General features: G+C 38.8%; 1 protein-coding gene and 1 pseudogene across 4 annotated transcripts in view; both read right to left on the bottom strand.

Annotated features, from left to right (window-relative positions):
* MAST4 (microtubule associated serine/threonine kinase family member 4) overlaps positions 1-16,268 on the bottom strand; it is a 513,739-nt gene that overhangs the window by 438,576 nt on the left and 58,895 nt on the right. The window lies entirely within an intron of this gene.
* LOC120608321 (uncharacterized) lies at positions 8,741-8,858 on the bottom strand (annotated as a pseudogene).

Raw genomic sequence — 16,268 nt, 5'->3', positions numbered from 1 at the left:
CCTGGCTCTTCCCTTATTTCCTCCTAAGACAACCAAATAAATTATATTACAAGCCAGTGAATCCTGCCCAAAGAAAAGCCAACAGAACTCTGCCTCAATTTAGTGCATCTTTCTGGTATGAAAGGGGCCAGAAACTAATAAGTTGAAAGGAACCCAGGCTCACAATGAAGTGTATTCTCAAACTGTTTCAGTTTGGTGCCAGAGGCCTGATCCAAACAATTAAAGCCAGGCTCTCTGTTAAAAATATAAGCTCTTTCTTCCCAAGGTTCATATGATCAGTCTTTACCAAAGGGGGAGTGAGGACCTAATTTATACTTATGGAGTTGGTAAATTTACGTGTAACAGAAAAATAATATGTAAGCAATATCAAACATTACATCCTGAGGATTTAATAAAACATAAAGTAACAAAGAAAAACATCTACGCTGAGCTTAGTGGTTCAGAATATGAGCGTTGGAGGACAATAAACTCCGCCATCAGTCAAGGTGAGAGCCAAACAATAGTCCTGCACAGAGCTGGCATAAGCACCTGCTGCAGAGGACATCCAGAAAGCGTACACACTCAGAAGTACAATTAATTGCCTCCCCGATCTCGGAAAATGTCTGCAACCCCACCAAGAAGCCTACAGCTCCCATCTCTTTGAAATAGTCAGAATGGTGTAACTATGGGTGCTTTTCCTACAACACGTTTGCTTTAGGACTGCAAGATTATCAAATTTAAGCAGTGGTGAAGGAAGAGAGGTAAGAGTTTACAGCAACTGGAAGGAGAAAAATGTCATCAGGCCTCCTCTTTAGTGGGTCTGCAAACAGGGCTTCTAACTGGCTTCTCCTCTTGGTTAAAAACCAGAGATGGCAAACATCACACACATAAGCTGCTCCGAGCCTACATCTGCCACCAGGACAGCTTCCACGACAGTGCTCCCGAAGCATCTTTCTGAATGCAAAGCGCCCTTGATTTCTGTCAGAAAAACAGAAGTTGTCCCCACTCCACCACATCTAACTGATCACTACCTCTGGTCAATTCTGTTTCCTAAGTACGATTTGGATCTGCTCCCTCCTCGCCAACCCCTCTACAGCTTTAATCCCTGCCCTCATCTCTCTCCTCCACTATCACAACATCCTGTCTGCCTGGAGTCTCACACGACCTTCATCTATCTCCTCTGTCAGAGCGATCTTTCTAAAATCTGCTCTGACCACAGCCCTGACCAACATTTTGCAATGCTCTCGATTCCCACGGAAGAGAGTTCTCAAACTGTCAAACTTCACAATCAGATATACTTGGCCCCACCTCCAGAGAATCTTATCTGAGGCAAGATGGAGGGATCGGGCCCGGGAATCTACATTTTCAACAAGTTGGTCAGGCGATTCCAATGTATCAGAACCCTACCCTCAAGTTTAAACCGAAGCCTTTCCAGTGGCATCTCCTGGCCCTCCCTCCTCCCCTTCGCCTCTGCAAATGCCCCGATGTCTCCACTGGATTACCTTTCCTTAAGCATGGCTGGCTAATTTCTACCCACTTTTCCAGACTGGGCTCAAAGAGCCCTTCCCTGGAGCATCTCCCCAGCCACACACCCTTCCTCTGGGCTTCCCAAGCTCCCTTTGCACAGCAGGTATAACAGACATAAACATTCCTTCTCTAATTCTACTAGCCTCAGAGCAGCAGGAGAGGTTTCTTTTTTTTCTTTTGAATCCCCACTGCTGCTCTGACACACAGTGGGTGCCCGAATGTTGCTGATCATATTTTAAATAACTGAACAAATGCATAAACTTTGAGCAAACCCCAAATGGCAGTGTTTACCTTCAGATGATCTTTCATTATCCCATGACGATAAACTAAAAGAGAGGTTAGCCAGAAAGTGAGGAGGGGAATTGCTAAAGGAGTGAAATTAGTCCAGGGATGAGTACAGACTTTTCCGATGTAGTTTCTGGTGACTGCACATTTCCAGACGTTATAACTTGGAGATCCTTTACAAGGCTGTAACTTTTGAATCCTTTTGCAAGTTAACTACTTTTATGCTAATCTCTCTCAATACCTACTATTGCTGGAGAAGACATATGCACTTGTTTGTATCATCAAGGCTCAAAATCTTAAAAAATACTTTTTTAGTTTCCATTCTGGGTATCTGTACCAGAACCCTCTTCAGTAGCAACAATGGTTGCAGGAGGCACTCAGTGAGTGTTCCTTCATGAGCCTGGTGATCAATGCAGGCTATCAAGTATACAAAACCCTAAAAGTCGCTCTTCCACTAACTGACCTTCAAAAAGGAGATATTTTATGAACAAACATTTTAGCCCAGTTCCCAATACTGGATGATGAATCAATATGTAATTTCCTTGACAGAACCATTACTTGCAACTTGTTTATATTTTTTAAAGTATGAAAGAGACTTCTCTATGTCTCTGGCAAGTTTAACTCCCTCAACAATTACCTTCAGAATTTACTTCATCAGCCAGGCAAGTCTAATATACTGACATTTTAAGGATGAAAATAAGTTTAAAATAAAACACCTCAAATGTGAAAACTACAAGTCTCCTCAAGAGCTGCCACTTGTGTAATGGCAGCCTAGTGCCAATTAAGAAAAAGCTTCTTCCTCGGCAAGTGCTCTGCCAATTGGTTTATGATCTCATCTTTTCAAATCAAATATGTATCGTCTCGTGTCACTCTTCATTAAGACTTTCCCATCCAGCTTTATGATGAATTAATATTCCCACATCTGAAAGCTATTCTGAGTCTTTCACTAAGATGGTGCAGATATTAAAATTTACAATAGCCTTGTGAGGAAAGCACTCTGGGGAACTTCAACAATCTGGGAATCTTAATGCCTACGAGAGTAATGTGGGCAAAAATGCTCGTGAAATCGTTGAATTTCCCCAACAGCCTAGATGGTCACGATTAGTGGTCACAAGTGATGTGCAGTTTCCGTCTGTCCTCCAAGGTGTAGCCCGCTCTTGGGGTTATGAATCTCCCTCTTTGCAACTAACGTCCACTGGCTTTAGCTCTGCCCCCTGTGGTTGTTCTACCTACTCCTGCTTCCAGACATCGGCCTGTATATGCAGATAGCGGCCCAATCATTTCTCCCAGGTCTCCAGGGGAATAACTCATTCCTTCAACTGCCCTTTGCATGTCATACATTTATATCCACTTGCATCTTGGTCGCTCTCTACCAAAAAAAGAAAAAAGAAAAAAGAGAAAAAAAGAAAGTATTCTTGAGTGTGGCCAGAATCAACGAATACTTCATATGTCACCTGATCTGCACAGAATATAGGGAAAATCTCTCTCTTGTGATATATACTTTATTTCCACTAACACACTGTACGATCCCCTTAGGAGTTTTGTTTTGCTTTGTTTTAAAGACATCAAACTATTGACTTATATAATGCTCCCATCCAACTAAAATGTTAAAGGCAACTCCACATATTATGCTATAAAGTGGTGACTTATTTATCACTTATATGGAGCTGGTTTTCTGAACAACCGAACAAGATATAATATTTATTCCCTATTAAGTTTTGTCCTGTTAGATTTGGCTTTTTGCTCCAGTGCACTCACTGTCCCCTCCAGCTTAACTTCTAAAACAGATTTGATGAGCATACCCTGACGTTCTTGGCCAACTCATTAAGGAGTCCAGGCTCTCCCCTCTTGAGATGTCTCAAGGCATAACTCACATCACCCAAAACTCTTTGGGATCAGATGTTCTGTTGTGATTTGTACACTTAATTTTTTGTCAGGAAATTTAGCAAAGGCTTTTCTAAAATTCAGAAACTTTTTTTTTTTTTTTTACCATTCTGAGGAATCCCATCAACAAGGATAGGTTTCACCTGATTAGAATGGCCCATCGTTAACCTCACTGGCAATCTCTTTTCTTTCCTATGACTACTGCAGTGAACACTGCAGTTCCCACTGGATCTCCAATTTCTAAACACTCTTGCTGTGTCTGAAGGTTCTACCAAGTGAGAGAGACTTGGTAGGGAACAGGCAACTTCACTGTCCTCTAAACAAGGTAAAAAGGAAGCAAAATTTACGCATATTCTCCCACAACACAGGCAACTAGAGCATAGCTACCGAGAGTATAGACAACTTAACCTAAGCACAGCAAACAGCTGTGTCTATTAGGACTCTGAGTTTGCAGTGAATGGCACAGAAAAGCCAGGTCAATTCAGAATGCTTACGGGTACACAGCTCAGCAGACAGCAGTGAGCGTCTAATTGTGGGACCCAGCAGCAGCTTTCTCACAGTTCCTTTCTCTCAGCAAAGGCTGGCTGTGTTTTTAGCTATCTGACCTCCCCTGGTGTCTGCTATTTTCTGAGACTGGCTCTACAGTCTTCCTATCAAGATTCTCAATATCCTTTAGTAGGATCCATTCGTACATTTAAGTTATTCAGAGTTGGATTCTGTTGTTTGTGGCTGAGGACTCTTGACTAACAACAGCCTCATAATCTGTAGATTAATTAGTCTAGGATTCTGTCTGGAGTCCAAACCAGTGTAGGAGAATCTACCTCTTACCCTTTTAAAAATTAGACACCACTATCTCCACTTCTGGCACCATTCTCACTCCCCAGGAATTCTGAAAGGTAGGTCAGCTTTAAATTCAGCAATTTCTCAGGACACTGGGATGCAGTTCATTCAAAACAGACAATCTAAACTCACTTAGACAAAAAGGTGCTTTTGTCCAAGCTTCTCACTCATCTTAGCTTCCTAATCTCTCTTACCAAGTTTGTTCTTATCCTTTCCAATCATTTTATCATTCTCTTAAATAACGAAGCAAAAGCAAAACAGAAATTTAGTATTTTTCCTTCTCTGAAATTCATCCAGACATACCAAGAAATAGTCTTGCATCTCCATGCTTTTTCTTTGAAGAGCTAAGTGGCCTTTGACCACAAGGGTCCAGAAACTCTCACGACTAAGCACGTAGTTACTCTTTGGATATATTCAAAAGGAAGACAGTGACTTTCTTCAGACCTGTTATCTCTCCCCTCCCCCCGCCCCCAAAATTAGTCATTACACTTTATGGAAGCATAGTCAATAAAACATTTTATTCCAAAGTCATTCTTTCCAAGTTTAGACTCTCAAAATTCCCATGCAGTATATTCATTCTTTTAAGAGAACATCAGATTCTATGATTCGATGATTAGTCACATTCTTGTCAAGTTTTAACTTTCACATTATATATCTAAGTTCTTTTCTGGGAAAACAAAGCTAAATTAATATACTCTTCCATCTCATGACTGTTTCAGACTTTGTGTAATCTAGAGATCTTATGCTATATAATGCTTTTTAAATTTTTAACTAAACATAAAAATGCAAAATACAGTTTCATGTAGATGACCACTTTGTTATGCTAATGAAGATGAAGGCTCAAAAACCGTGAAAGAAGCTAAAACTTTCTAGTTCTATTTCAATTAGGTTTTAACTACTCTGCCTGCAGATTTAAAAATCTAGACTACTATAGTTCCAATAGATAAAAATATAACAATTTATGTATCAGAAAGGCACAGTGATTTCAAACAATTCTAAGTAAAAATGATGTTCTTCAAAATTAAGGTATAATAAATGTTTTTAGAAAATCTAACTAGAAAAAAAGAAAAGAACTGGGTTGGTGGCCTAGGAATCTACAAAAACAAAGAAAACAACAAAAACAATTACTATCGAAATTTAGAATTTCTGTCTAAAGATGTACACATAAAAAAAATGAATAAACAGCTGATAAATTATAAGCAGATATTTTAAATGTATAAAATGACAAAGGATTCATTTCTATAATATAAAAGAAACTTCTACAAATCAACAAAAGAAAGGTAACTCCAGTACAAAAATAAGCAAAGGATATGAGCGAGGAATTTTCTGAAAGGAAAAATACACACAAAAAAATATTCATTTGATGGCATGCTCAAACACATTGGTTACTACTTTACATCTAGCAGGTGGATAAAGAAGCTAGAAGATACCAAGTACAGGCAGGTATGTGGAGACAGGGGAAACCACACATAACTGCTGGCGAACTGTACCTGGTGTGACCACTAGAGAAAGCACTCAGGCACTGCTGAAGTAAAATGATGTATATGATTATCCCATGACCCAACAGTTCAGCTCCTGTGTGTAAGTCCCACAGAAACTCTCTCACGGGTCCATAAGGCAACATGAATAGGGATGTCCACTGGAGCACTGTTTGTGCTGGCCCACCTCTCTGGGGTCTGGGTGAGGCTGCACTCTGATAAAACTGACCACTGACAGTGACTCCCTTGCTGGCAAATGCACCTTTCCCAAGATGAATGGGCAAGGAAATTACACAGTATGAAGGTACATCCATGAACATGAAGAGAGCCCTGGGGAAAAACTGCTAGAACATTATGGGGTAAAAAGAAGCGGGAAGGAGATGCTGGACATGGTCAAGAGGCAACCTCAGTGCCCATCAGTGACAAAGTGGATAAGTAAAATGGGTAGATGCAACCCAGACAACAGCTGGAGACAAAAACTATATGAATACACAGCAAGATAGAACTTATCTTAGAAATACTGTATAAGTAAAAAAAAAAGTGAAAAAGATTTATATTACATTAATGTTAAGATATTGTGTATTCTTTCTCATTCCTAATTTCTTCTACCATCCTTGGGGATACAGAATGTTTAAAAATGCAAATGAATTCAAATAAAATAATACTTATTTTGCAATAGCTCATTAAAATAAAAAAATGCACATTAAAGTGAAAGTGACTAAGGCATAAAAGGAAGAGAAAGAAAAAAGAATGGACAATGGGATAAAGGAGGAAGAAGAAAAAAGGAAGAAGAAAAAAGAAGAAAAAAGGACATATCATCTAACAAAACTTTCAACTCGATAAAAGATTACATTTCCCAAGCATCAATGGTTAGGGGCAATTTTTCTATGGGGATGGGAAAGGAAACTGGAGAAGGCTGTGCACCTATGCATAGACGATCTAGGTAAGAGAGCTAAAACTCAGGCACATGTAATTCATTTCATCCGATTACATTTCATCACTTGTATCCAACATTGACAAAACATGGTTTGGATTCATAGCAGCCCCAGATATCATAAAATACACTGCATATTTACATTAAACAAAATTAAGCCACTTATGAGGATTTGAAAGAATTCGAAGAGTGGTGTGGCCATGATTAACTCTTGAAAGAAAATTATTATTCCAAAAACCACACTTCTCTATCAAACGAAAGAATTTTTTACAGATGTGGCAGGCTCTGTGGACTGGCTACCAATTTAAGCCCCTTCTTCCTTGTCGTCCTCTAACATAGAATTTGAAAGTTTCCCAGAAACTCTTGCAGGTAGGGGTAAGTATAGAATCTACTTCCAGCCAATGAGTCAGTCACAGTGGTTTCTAGATGGGGTGCTTAGGGAAAACAATTTCTACAGAAGGACAGATTTAGCTGGCGGGGCCTCTTTTGCTCTTATCCCTTTCACCATCTTCCCACTGGAATATACAGGCAATGACTGATGTACAGCAGGAGGATAAAAGCCTTACCCCAAAGATGGCGGGATGGGAAGACAAGGTATCCACTCTCCATAACATCCTTAAGCAGCCCTAGACCATCTAAGTCCAGATTTCTTGTTAAGTAAAATCAACAAAATCCTTATTGAGGAAGAAACTATTAGTCGAATTTTAGCTAAATGTGTTCCTAACTGATACAGCAGCAATGAAAACTACAGAAACTATGCAGCAATGTAGGAAAATATTTAAGAGAAGATTAATTAAAAAGACAATGAGATGGCATGCACACCGTTAGAGCAACCATATAAAAATAATGCATCTGCATGGATGGACCTTGAAATAATCATACTAAGCAAAATCAGCCAGACAGAAAAGGATGAAAATCATATGATATCATTTATATGTGGGATATAAACCTAAAAGCAAAAAAATGAACAGGACAAACAAAAAGAGACTCATAGGCATGGGCAATGGACAATGGAAGGGGAAAAAATAAAAACATAAAATGTTTAAAATAATAATAATAATAAAATTTCAAAAATAAAAAATAAAATAAAATAAAAATAATGCATTTGATCAAAGATTAAATAGCAACAAAGTAAAAACAGTTGTGTCAGGGAGGTAGACCTATGTATGAGTAAAGTGACAATGTATCTTTCCAAACTGGAACATTTTAGAGTAAAAAGGGGCGCTTTTAATAATTATGCTGAGACAGTGTAAAAGGAGATTATCTCAGGCAAACTATAATATACAAGTAACATTTGGGTTTGTTCAAAAATTATCAATTTAACATCTTCATGTCACCTTTTCGATTACAAAAGAGCAAAAAAATCATGCTTACTTCTCTAACCAACCTCCTAGTCATAGCCCTCGTTTTTTTTTAAACCGATTCTGTGTTTGTCCTTATAAGGAAGTCAGCACAAAATAGTTCTAGTGACATACGCTGCCTGCAATCTTCAGTGGGGAAAAAAAATCTTTTGCTTAATTTCTTTCTATACAATTTCAATTAAAAGTAGTTTTTATGAGAATTTCTCCAGCCAAAACTTCCTCATAAACTAGCATAATTTATCCAAAATATAACGAGACAGCTTATGTTTATCAGGTAGTATAATTAAGTAGCTTCCAGAGTCCTGATTTATAATAAACTCTGGAGGAACTGGTCCACCAGGACAAAGTAAATCAAAGATTAGGGGTGGTAAATTATTACAAATTAGTGTGATTTTTTTGAAAATTAAAATATTTTAGTTATATGTTTTATTTTTTTATTTTTTTATTTTTAAAGCCTATGGCACCTGGTATTCCTAGGTGGTCTCCCATCCAAGTACTGCCAGGCTCAACCCTGCTTAGCTTCCGAGATCAGATGGGATCAGGTGTGTTCTGGATGGCATGGCTGTAGATTTGCTTTTTTTTTAAAACTGAGACCCACACATGACCAAGCAGACACAATGGAGAAGATTCTGGATCTATGACTAATTCAAAATAACAGTAACTTCAAGAGCCATTTATATTTGACCTTGGAGCATTTGTTCTTATACTTCCTTTTGAAAAAGATCAGGAAACACAGGGACTGTCAACTTCTGTAATAGCTTGACAAAAATTATAAGCACATAGTGCAAAAGGTTAATTGCCACACCTTCACTGGATATCACCCCAATTCTGCAGTGTAAACTACCCAACCTTGAGCGAGGCATTGCAAAGCCCTGCACATGCCTGCGCTACCCTGGCCTCTCAGGCTCGTTTCTTGTCACTTTTCCCTACCTGCTGAATGCTGGGCAGACATTTTGAGTCTACTTGGGAGATAAGCCTTCATCCTCTAATTCTGCCTCTGCCCTTGTGTCTCCTGGCAAAGTTGCATTCTTCATTCCAGGCACAAAGCAAATGTCACCCTCTTTCAAATGCAGACACCAGTGATCCAGGCCAAAATTGCAATTCTTTCCTCTGTGCTCTCCACTGTACTCGCTCACTCATTCCAGAAATAACTCCCATTGGTGCTGGTGGAGTTCTCCAGGCTGAGCACTGTGGAGAATCACTTTCAAATCCCTCTTCAGCCAGCAGCTTCACCTAATGGCCTTCCCAGCCTAGGAAGCTGCCAGCCTTGGCTCTCTTCTGCTTTCCTGGCCTTTGCTCTCTACCACCCCCACCACTGCTGAGTGAATCCACGGGAGAGAATCTCAAATTACTAATACAATCTACAATCCTTTGTACGTGATCTTACCAGCTCTCTCCCACCGTCTCCATTCCCAACTCCAGTCTCACCCCAAACAGCTCAGCCTGCTCTAGCCACATAGTCTTATGAAGAAACAAAGAGCTATGTGAAAACCGATTCCTTTCACTTTAACAACTGATCTCTTCTCATTTTAAATAAAGCATTGGTTCACCCCCTTTCCCCGCCCGTAGCACCCATTCTAGGGAAGCAGATGTGCAGACAGCACCCCACCTCCGGGGCAAACCTTCTAGAGACTGAAACTACACTTGTATCTCTTTAAAACTGGCTTTTCTGAAAATGAAGCTGAGATGTGATAGATGCTGGATGACAGAAAAATTCTCTCATGCTGGTTCTGCAGTTTTCCTCTGAATTCTGATGCAAGCACTGGACTGAGATTTAAGAAAAGGAACTTGCACTATGGCTGCTGCTTTCTCACTGTATCCACTAAGTTGCTTATTCTTAGAGCCTTGGACACTTCCCTGCTTTTTTTTTTGCTAAGCAAGTCTAGGGTAGCTCTCAGATTCCTACCCCACCGGATTCCTCCCATCTCTCTCACAGCAGCTCCGCTCACTTCCACTGTTCCTAATCTCTGAGCAATCAGCAGCTGGAGATCAAATTCTGCCAAGGCTACGTTTGCTCTAGCCCCAGTTTCTTCCTTCTACTACTTCTAAATGTTAAGCAGATCATATTTTACAAGCAAAAACAGTTTTCTTAAGAGATTAAAGTCCTAAGGATTCTCTTAAACAAAATTATACAGAACCAATAACACTTCCATACTTCCTATATGCCAGGCACTCTTCTAAGCATTTTACATGAATTAACATTTAGACCTTACAATCACCCTGTGGGGTGTGTACTATTACTTTCCCATTTTACAGAGCAGGAAACGCTCCCTCTTGGAGGTACCTAACTAGGACAGATGGTAGCCCTGCTGAATTCTAAGACTACCTGTCCCTCAGCACCTCCCACAACCCACTCTAGTCCTTTCTTACATGGGTGCAAATTACCAACCTAAGCAGAAAAGCCATCTTTTGAACCCTTTCCAAAACTGGGGGAGAAAAGCTTGGAGACTGAGTTTCAAACGTCTCTCATACTTGCTACAAGCAAAGGAACTAAAATGTCAAAGTAATTATGCAGAGGTGATGTTAATACTGAAACGGGCTGTAGAGGAGACTTTCTCAGGATACAAACTGTATGTAAAATCCCCTCAAAATTTAGAGTTAACTATATTAAGTTTCTTGACCATGAGTACTAATGTCTAATTACAGGATATAAAGCTAAAGATAAAATTATAACTCTAGTTCTTTCTTTGCATCTCAGGTTGTGATCAATACAAAATAAATTTGGTCCAAATTAGCACAACTTTGACTGCACTCTCAGTGGTCTGGCATTTGGTGCAAGGCTTGGGCCCAACTCACTATTCCCATAGAATCACTTCCTCCTCATCTGAATTCAAGTGGAAGATTCTCCTTAATATAGAATGAATAAGATGTGATTCAACAAATTAAGCAATCTAAAGTTCAATGCATGAGGGAAAAATTTAAGTCATCAACTGTTAAAGCAAACTCCAAAATGAAATTGTTTTAAAAGCTAGTCTCACTGTTGATTAATAGTGGAGCTGGCTCTTCTCATTTTCAAATTAAGATGAACAGGTGAAAACGAGTTACTTTTGGACAATGTGAATACCAAATTCAATCACCATTTGCTGGAGAACAAAAATTATCATTTGTTGGAAATGCTATTAGTAGCAGCAACCCCATTCCACAGACCAAAAGTATCGAGCAAACAGGTGGTATTCCCAAAATTTCAGTCTGTGGGCAGTAAAATGAAAAAGAGAACAAAATTCATTCACAGTGATGAGTGGTGGAGTGGGAACCCAGCATGAACAAGGACGGAGATTAACTAGGGGGAAATTTGTGATAAACCATGACTGTGGAGGTGCTAACCGGAGGCTGCCGCATTGGAAAATGCTGTGGCAGCATTTGGGGGTATAGTCCAGGCCATATAAGAAGATGAGAGAAAAGAAAAGAGGACAAAGGCCAACAGAAATGTGATAAGATAATCATATATCCTAAAAATGAAACTGGTTTCATGAAAAAGAATTGAGGAAAAACAAAACAAGGAGTGTTTCCTCCCAAGGAACAAGACACGGGCAGTAATATTACAGTAGTACAATTAGGATAACCCGCTGTTTCTAAAAGAATTAATGAGCCCAGTATAATGATAAGGCATCTCCCCCAGCATATGCTCCTCCCCTTAGCTGAAAACATGGTGCTCCCCCTCTTTCTCCACCCCTCCCCTTGGCATCTGGCTACCCCTACTTATCCTGCAGTGGCTCTCAGGGTAGACTCTGCCTCTTTCCCTGTGCTGCCTCCCTCTACCCTGCAAGACCCCAGGGAATTGCCCTGCTATAGGCCTTCATGCAACCCCAGCATTTGTCCTTACCCCAGCACTTGCTACACTGCATTGCAAATGTTCGCTCATCTGGCTTCTTAACTAAGGAAGGCAAAAGTTGATTCATTTGCATGCTATGATTTAAAGTGGCCTCACATTTCTCAGTACCATTACTTTATGGGGAGATAATATTTAAAATTATAAAGCCACAGCCATATGAGTTATAGGGGCTTCTGTATCAATCTGCGGACTTGTAAATTTTATGGGAAAACGGCAGTTCTTAAAAAGAAGAGACACTAAAGTGGTTTCGTGTTTATTTCTATTAGAGGAGACACTCTAGCCAATTTTTCTACTAAATTAGCTTTCTTTGCCATAATGGAGTCAATGTGATAACAACTGTCCCAAAGGCTGTACATTTTAAGTCACATAAAAAGCAAATGTGTGGGAATGAATATTCCATTTGATTTTTGGCATGCCGCACAATTCATTTGTTGTGATTTGTGCAATTTCTCCCAGACTGTGAAGTCCCATTTGAGAGAATCATACGGCAGAATATAGATTAGCAGATATGACATGGAAAACAAGAATTCTAGCTGGTTAGGGGTCTGTAGAGATAAATATCATTACCATCACAGACATTTCAAAGTCATCCAGAATAAAAAGATGAGTCAATTGTTAAAGGCTCAACCCAAAACACATTTGTAAACATGGTCTTGGCAAACTGAAGCCTAGTACAAAGCTTCTTGAGGACAGGGAATGCTGAAAAACTGAATTAATCACCTTTTAGGGCCAATGCAACCTTGGCTACAAATTAGAATAACTGAAGTGTGTTCGTTTTTAATAAAGTACTAATGGTCTAGGGATCTGACCATAGACCAATTAAATCAAAACTTCAAGGGGTAAAATCTAGGCTTTGGTATCTAAGAGGCCCCAGGAAGCTGTAACATATAACTCATGTGAAAACTATTCTTCCGCTTTCAATAGGTTTTCCCAGAACTAGAGATAGTATCAAGAAACATTTACTGAATATCTCTTATGTGCTAGGCACTGTTCTAGAAATGGGTATGTACTAACGCATTCAATACGCATAATAACCCCATAGCGTAGGTACTAATATACCATCCCACTAAATTTTACCAGTTAGAAAACAGGCTCCAACAGGTTAAATAATTTGCCCAATTTTCTATACCTAATTAATAGAGAAAATGTGATTCACACCTCAGCGGTCTGTCTTCCAAGTTAGCTCTCTCAATGACTCTATAATTCAAATATTGCCACTAAAGGACATCTACAAGGGATCTAAATTGGTGTCTCCATATCAAACTGGAAGTAGGAGGTAGGTGGCAACAGAGTGAGACATGAGAAGGATTTTGCTTACATATGCTATTAATACTAGAGTACATCAATGATAGCAAGAATTATATAATTTAAAATACTTCTGATTTATAAGCAATAATACTCTTATAGTAGATCTACTTTCCTAATTATACAGTTTAAAGCCAAACAGGGACTTAAGGGCGGTTATGCAGAAATGCTTGTATTCTTGCCACTGGCTCCCAGCCAATGTTACCTACCGAAAGACATAGCACAAGAAATTGTCCCCACTCTCCTGTACCAAAAGTCTCTCTCGTTGTTCATTCTATCAGCATATAAACATGCTCTAGTATCTTTTTAAAAAATAAAATAAAAAACTTGCTTGCCCCCATGTTCTATTAGCCATTAACTCATTTCTTTGCTCTCCTTTACACAAAACTCCTCCAAAAAAGTCTATGTATACCACATTCAACTCTTCTCCAGTTCCTCCTCTATTAGTTTTGAAAAATTCTCAATCAAGATCTCTTCAAATATTACTCTGTTCTGTTTTCTCTTTTCCTTTTTTGACTCCAATTACACACATGTTAGATCTTTGTACCACATCCCATAGAGCTCTTCGATTCTTTTCCCTGATTCAATTTGAACGTTTTCATGACTTTCCAGTTATCTTTTTAAAAACTTTGCGTGCGGCCGGCTCTACCTCTGTTTTTTTAGAGCAGTTTTAGATTCATAGCAAAATCAAGAGGAAAGTACAGAGATGTCTCAGGTACCCCCTGCAGCCACTCATGCACAGCCTCCTCCATTATTAACATCCCCACCAGAGTGGTCCGTTTGTTACAAAAGATGAACCTACACTGACACATCAAAATTGCCCAAAGTACATAGTTTACATGTGGTTCCTTCATGGTGTTATACATTCTATGGGTTTAGACAAATATAGTATGACATGTATCTATCATTCAAATATCATACAGAGTATTTTCACTGCTCTAAAAATCCTCTGTGCTCTGCCAATTTATATTTCCCTCCCTCCTATCCTTGGCAACCACTGTCTCCACAGTTTTGTCTTTTCCAGAATGTCATATAGTTGGAATCATATAAATTTCGGAATGGCTTCTTTCACTTAGTAATATTCATTTAAGTTTCCTCTATCTCTTTTTATGGCTTGATAGCCTATTTCTTTTTAGCACTGAGTAATAATCCATTGTCTAAATGTACCAGTTTATTTATTCATCACCTGCTAAAGGACATCCAGGTTGCTTCCAAATTGTGGTAATTATGAATAAAGCTGCTATAAGCATCCATATAAAGTTCTTTGTGTGGACATTAAGTTTTCAACTCCTTTAAAGACCAAAGAGTACAATTGCTAGATTGTATGGTAAGAATATGCTTAGTTAACTAATTTTTCAAATGAGTTTAATCTTTCATTAAACCCATCCATTACATTCTAAATTTTATTATTTCATTTTCTGGTTATAACATTTTTCACTTGTCTTTATAATTTCCAATTCTCTGAAAAAATTCTCAGTCTCATAATTCCTTGAATATACTAATAGTTATTTTAAAGTTTTTGTGCATTTTCTGAGTTCCCTGTGTTTCTATTCTTTTTTTCCCTTGGTTTTTGGACAAGTCTTATCTTTCCTTTTTCTCTTCCACATCTACACTCAATGCCTTCACAACCTCATCCAGTCCCATGTCTTTAAATGCTTCCTATATATGATAATAACTCCTGAATTGATATTTCCAGCTTGGATCTCTCCCCTTAACTTCAAATTCTTATATCCCACTGCCTACTAGGATCTACAGTTGACTGTCTCAGAAGTATTTCAAAGTTAATAAGTCAAAAATCAAACTCTTGTTTTTTATCACCTTCTCCTCTAGCTATCTTCCACACCTTGGTAAACGGCAATTCTATCTCATTCCTTGGACTGGAAACTTAGAAATCATCCGTATTTCCTTTCTTCCTTATACCCAACATCCAGTCCATCAGCAAATCCTTGGATCTACCTTCAAAATGTACCCAGGATGCAACGACCTTTCACCACCTTGGCTTCTACCACCGGATGACCCAAGCACCATCCCCTCTCACCTGTATTACTGCAATAACTTCCTAGCTTGTCTCTTCCTGCTTCTACTTTGGCTTCTCACAATCTGTTAACACAGTAGCCAGCATGATCTGGGTTTTAGGACTTATCATTCGCCCCTTTGTTCAAAACTTTCCATTGGCCTTTCTCCTCAACCAGTATAAAAAAAGCAAAAGTTTTTCAAATAGTTCATAGGGCCCTAAATGATCTTCCTCATTATCTCTCTGAGTTCATGTCATACTTCCTGTCACTCGCTTACTCCAGTCCAGCTATAGCGGCCTCCTTATTGTTCCTTTAACAAGTAAGAAGTTAGACACGCTCTCATTTCAGGACTTTGCATTTTCTGTTCCATCTGAAACATGCTTATCCCCTGGCAGCCATGTGACTCCTTTCCTCACTTCTTTTAGGTCTTTATTCAAATGTCACCTTCTCAAAGAGACTTCACATAACTAACCAATAAAAAATAGCAACTCGAGGCTGTAGCCTCCCAGGGTTGGATTTTGTTTCTATTTTGGTGGGGAAAGAAAACAAACAAACAAAATGACCTTCTTTTAAAGACAGCGAATGGTAAAATTAGGATTGTATTTGAATTTAAACTTGAGTCTTTATTATTTCTAGTGTAAACAGAAATACCTGGAGCGCTTTTATTATCCTTATTAGAAATAAATCTGGTATTCGTTGAGAAAAAAAATAGCAACATATCCCATCAATTCTTATCCCTTTTGGCCTGCTTTATTTTTCTCCATGGCAGTTATCACCAATTGGCATTAATTATGTGTTTTATTAATTTTGTTTAACAGTCTTCCCCTC

This window comes from Pteropus medius, unplaced genomic scaffold (genome assembly GCF_902729225.1).
Source record: "Pteropus medius unplaced genomic scaffold, Ma_sr-lr_union100, whole genome shotgun sequence".
Classification (NCBI taxonomy): Eukaryota; Metazoa; Chordata; class Mammalia; order Chiroptera; family Pteropodidae; genus Pteropus; species Pteropus medius.
The sequence above is the reverse complement of the archived record's forward strand: the minus strand, read 5'-3'. Positions and strand labels throughout refer to the sequence as shown.